Source organism: Cebus imitator, unplaced genomic scaffold (assembly GCF_001604975.1).
Source record: "Cebus imitator isolate Cc_AM_T3 unplaced genomic scaffold, Cebus_imitator-1.0 Scaffold2, whole genome shotgun sequence".
NCBI classification, from domain to species: Eukaryota; Metazoa; Chordata; class Mammalia; order Primates; family Cebidae; genus Cebus; species Cebus imitator.
The window spans coordinates 9,519,965-9,525,518 of NW_016107317.1; the positions used below are offsets into that span (position 1 = coordinate 9,519,965).

Sequence of the window (5,554 nt, forward strand, 5' to 3'; positions counted from 1 at the left end):
AGACATAAAAGAAAGGCATGATTTAGACATTTTGTTGAAATCCATTTGAAGATAACTGCCAACAGAAGTGGGGAGGTCTGCATGGAATCTAGAAAAGAATTTAAGGTGGCCTAGGTCTGAGCTCACAGAAGAGAAGGCTACCATTGCAGGCATATGTTTTTGTGGGACAGCAGGAGCCTCAGAATTAGGTGATGATGACCATCAAAACCATTTGATTAACTTTTCTCAGTTTGACTCTATATTCACTAAGCTATTTCTGATTATTATGTGGCTTGAGAGAGACAAAGAGAGAGAGAGGGTTCACCTAAGGGTCTATGAGGTTTTACTAGAGCAGCCAGCTAGCCCCCTTATCTCTCATCTCAATCAACTCTACCAGAATTAATAAAACAAATGTGGTTGCTTTTGTTAAAAACATAAAAAAATCAATATGTTTTTAAATAATTAATTTTTAAAAAACAAAAAATATTCTTAAAAGTCAATAATCCATCTCCCTAACACAACCAAAAAATCATTTCATTAGTAAATATTTTGATGTATACATAATGATTTGACTACTATGATTTTAAAATACAAAGATATCAATATTAAACAACAGAAAAGATATGTTAATGACATGACCCCAGCCTAGTTCTTCATTGATCAGCACCTGGTTAGTGGCTTCAAGTTTCAAATGCATGCTGTATCCTATGCTTTTAAAAATTCTGATAGGCTTCACTCAAGACTAGTTACATCAGAATCTCTGGGATGGACACAGAAATCAGTATGTATATATACATGCATACACACACACGTATATGTATATACTCTCTAAGTGATTCCAAAGTTCAGTCAAGCCTGAGAACCACTGATCTGCATTTTGAGGATAATATTTGAGGTCACAGTCCTGTCTTAAATGTAAAGTTTCACTTGTTTGTGTTTGCTTTTGTGGACTTCTAGAATTATTTTTGTTTTGCTTTCGTTTTAGAGTTGTCATTGCAATGAATGAAGAGTCCCTCACACGGGAAGCAGAAGCAAAAAGTGTTAAAAGTTTCATTTTTCTTCTCGCTGTAAACCAGAGCATATCTAAAGACAGACTGTAACACTGGCACACGTCAAAGAGACTCAGAGATAGATTCACTTAGAAAAGGAGTTTACTTGCAAAAAGTGCAAGGGAGTTGGACTGAAGAACTAGTTTGCCAAATACCTGTACTTATGGGGGAAAAAAATCCCCTAAAATTACCAGGATTACCAGTTGACAGTTGATTGTTCATGGTGGAAAAACAGTAACTTTTCTCACATGCTTATCACATTCACAAAGGTCAGACAAATCGTTAGACATTAGCAAGGTAAATATTAGGGATTAAACTGTTTAAAGGGAGTCCAAGGACATATTAAAGATTTTATTGTTTTGGAGATCAGAAAATCAGGATGACCCTGCAGTTTTTGAGTTATGTCCTATTAAGTTTAGTCATAATGGAAGGAGGCGGAAGGCTCAGATACTGCCTTTACGTACCCTCAAGCCACCAAGCCGGTTTCATTCTGAGAAGGAAGTCACGAATTTGACTTCCGGCGCGCGCTCAACCCCAGGCTCCAGGGGGCGGGGCGAGGCCGCGTGGGCTTGTGGGCAAGCACGGGAGGCGGGGCTCGGCGTGAGTCTCTGCGGGGCTGACTGGGCGTCAGTGCGGAGGGTGACGATCTGGTCAGGTGAGTTGTCGTTGCGGTTCTCGCCGGCAGGAGCAGCGGAGGAGATCCTTGGGGTGGCCGGTGGGAAGAGGGGTAGCGGTTATGGGTACTGGTGAGGCGGAGTGGGCTAGGGCAGGCGGCGCAGGCGCGCGTTGGGGCGGCGCGTCGGTGTCCAGGGTAGCGGCATCCCGGGGCGCGCGTTCCCGGGAGGGGCTCGCCCCAGCTTCCTGGGCTCTGTTTTGCGGGCGGACCCTCCACCCTGCTACCCGGGGTGTTGGGCGATTTGCAGTGCTCGAGATGGCAGAGCCGCACTCCCGCAAAATCCGCGGTGGGGCCCGCGGTGCGGTGTTCTTCGGGACAGCGGGTGTGAAAGTGGTATCCCAAGCCCTGGAAGTTTCTGGTTGCTGGCTCGCACCCTTATCCCATCGCAGGGTCCCTGGGAGTGTTTGGGCCTGCTCGAGCAGCAGCGGTGATGGGTGACATGAGAAGCACCTAATCCCCGTCAGCATCTTACTGACTCGTTGCGCTTTTGTTCATATATTTGAGTCCCCAACAAAGCGTTGTGTAGTTTTGATTTTGAATGAGATGTGCATATATGATCAAACATGGACACTGCCTGAAAGAAGCTTAAACCTAATTTAGTTGTTGAGGCTACGGGTCAGAAGACCTATCTGCATCTGCAATTGTCCCTTCTTAGTGAGGTAATTTTCACTGTCCTAAACAAGTGCTTTTTGTAATTCCGTCTCTCCTTCTCCCTCCTTACTTCCCTCCCTCTGCCCTCAAGCTTTGAATCTTCTCCCACCTTTTTGGAGATTTTGGCCCATTACTCATCCTTTTTCCTGTATCTTTCACTTTCTTCCTCTTTCCACAGACTATGCTCAAGAACAAGTCTTACATTATCAAAGGCAAATTTACTCTAATCTCCATATAATCTCATTTACTTAACTCATTTCATCCCCCCCTCCTTTTTTTTTTTTTTTTTTTTTTTTTTTTTTTTTTTTTTTTTTGTCCCAGACTGGAGTGCAGTGGTACGATCATCGCCCACTGTAGCCTCTATGTGCGGATCCTCTCACTTCAGCCTCCGGAGTAGCTGGGACTATAGGCACCTGCCACCACGCCTGGCTAATTTTCGTATTTTTAGTAGAGACGGGGATCTTGGAGTGTTGGCCAGGCTGGTCTTGAACTCCTGAGCCCAAGCTCTTCCCCTTGCCTGCCAACCCCTGCCTCTCAAAATGCTGGGATTACGGGCATGAGCCACTACCCTTGGCCTCCCACTCTTAAAAAAAAATCCCATTGAAACTCTGAATCGAGGCCAGGCCCGGTGGCTCACACCTGTAATCCCAGCACTTTGGGAGGCTGAGGTGGGCGAATCACGTGGTCAGGAGTTTGAGACCAAGCCTGGCCAATATGGTGAAACCCTGTCTCTACTAAAAATACAAAAATTAGCTGGGCATGATGGCACGTGCCTGTAATCCTGGCTACTCAGGGGACTGAGGCAGAAGAATCACTTGAACCTGGGAGGCAGAGGTTGCAGTGAGTGGAGATCGTGCCACTGCACTCCAGCCTGCGTGACAGAGTGAGACTCCATCTCGAAAAAAAGTAACAATAATAATTATTATTTTAAGGCTTATCCAGCAGCTATGATTTGAATAACTCTAGGAGACCAGAGAGACTGGGGCTCTCCATTTTAACCTCAATTATGCATTTCTTCCCCAACCTCATTGAGAACCAAATGCTGTACCACAGAGCTGGCTGTGAACTATGGTTTAGATGGGTCAAATTTCCAATTAAAGTCATTGAAGAAAACTTGAAATGAGTGTCTTCTTTGTAAATGGCCTCCCTCCTTGCCTTTTCCCTGGAGCGGGGCTAGGAGTGACACTTCTGCTCTAGCTTCTTTTCAGAATGGCTTGGAGAATGCAGTATCTGGGTGAAGTCCCCGTTGACTCAATAAGTCTCTAGCCAAGAAGGGAAGAGAATTCTGTAATATGAAGAGTGGAAAGAGCACTGCATATAGATAATGAGGAGGGGGGTAAATGAAGACTGGTGGTCCCCATCCTCAATAACCAGTCCCCTTGACCACATACACAGGAGTATAAGGACATTTCTGGATGTAGCTTCTGTGGTTGCAGAGGGTGACCACACTGGGTGAAGAGGAGATGCTAAAGAGATACAGAAAAAGACTTCTTATCTGTAAACAGATTACTCAAGCCACAATGCTAGAAAAAGGTCAGGTATGAAGGGATACCTCGGGCAAGTTACAGACTCTAGATAGATGGAAAAGGGCCTTGTCTTGTCCTTGCCCAGGGATGTTCATGGTCAACAGGCAAGACAGGGAGTCAGTAGAGCATAGGGCTAACAGGTACAGGCTCTGAGGTTATGTCGCCCAGGTAACTAGCCAGGCTTTGTTGCTTACTGGCCATATGAGCAAATTTCTTAATTATTCAGATCATTTCCTCACCAGGCAAACGGGGATGATATTACCACTGTTGTGAGATAAGGAATGTAAAATAGCATGCTGGTCTTTCTTATAGTAATTCTTGTCTCATTTATCATACAGATTTAATTTTATACCAGGAGAGGCAATTTACTATCCCTGCTATCAGCCTTAACCTTCATCTATTGGTCCCCAGTACTTGTGCTCTTCATAGGTCTCTTCAGAGGTCTTCCAGGTAGTCCAGTAGAAGGCAGAAAGGCAGAAACGCAGGAGAGAGTACTATATGCCAGGGTCTGGGCCTTAGCTTTGCAGGAGAGCAGGGTAAGAACTAACATTTGTTAACCTGTTACCATGTCCCAAGCTGTGCTAAGTAGTCCTTTCACATTCATTTTCTCACTCTGGTGGATATTTTGAACTTCACCACTTTTATTTTACTTAGACAACTGAGGCTCAGATTAAGCTACATTCTCAGTAGCAGAATCAGGATTACAAATTTCAACGCTTTTCCTCATGTTGTAGTGAGCTTGGATTTCTAGTAGTATCTACTCACTTGTTAATTCATTATTTTTTAAAGAATATTTGTTAAGACCCTTGACAGAGGTTATGCTGCTGGTTACTCCTCTGTATCTGCTCTCCTCTTCTTCCTTATTCATTGAACTCTCAGTTTTTAGGTACGCAAATGACTGTCAAGAGTATAGACTCTTGACCTCCCTTGCAACTGGAAGTCGACATGTGTCTAAGTCCTCACCAATGGCATGCAAAAGGAAGTATTCTTAATGGGCAGGGGGTACTGTTATTCCCACTCTTGCCCCTTTCTGCTGACTGGATTTCAGACAAGATCATGGGAGCTTGAGCAGCCAGCTTGAACCACGAATGAAAGCCATGTGCTGAAGATGACAGAGCAGCCAGGAAGAAAGAGCCCGGGTCTCAAACTGGAACTATCACACTAGTCCTGGATTGCTTATATTCAGTCTTATATGAGAGAGAAATAATCTTTTTTCATGTTTAAGCCACTCTTATTTTGGGCTTTCTGTCACATGCAACCAAACTTAACATAATATCTACATAACAGGAAGTCCCAAGGGTCATAACTTTTCTTCCCAAAGTTACTTAGCTAATACTTCCTTTCTTAAGATTTACATTAACTGTCAAATTCTTTAACTGTTTTAAAGATCTTAATACTTATTTTGGATATTAAAATTAATAGCATTCACAATCATTAATTGCAGCATTTTAATTGCAATAATAAACACTCCTGTTTATTTCCACTGACCATTACAATTTCAACATATAAAACACATAAAGAGGTTTGTTTCTTTGAAAATAACTATTCAGATATTAATAAGTTCAATTGAGATGATTGGAGTAAATAAATGAATAAAAGAACAAATAAGTGAGCATTTGCAGGAAACTAAAGTAGACCCTGACAATCCACAGGCCCCTGCAGTTTTCTCCATC

At 43.3% G+C, this 5,554-nt stretch overlaps 1 protein-coding gene across 4 annotated transcripts in view; it reads left to right on the forward strand.

Annotated features, from left to right (window-relative positions):
* The first annotated feature begins 1,596 nt into the window (after positions 1-1,596).
* RPAP3 (RNA polymerase II associated protein 3) overlaps positions 1,597-5,554 on the forward strand; it is a 44,540-nt gene continuing 40,582 nt past the window's right edge. For all 4 annotated transcript variants that reach the window (XM_017529409.2, XM_037738670.1, XM_017529420.2 and 1 more), the window contains exon 1: positions 1,597-1,683. The gene's annotated coding sequence lies outside the window, so the exon portion shown is untranslated. The remainder of the gene's footprint in view (positions 1,684-5,554) is intronic.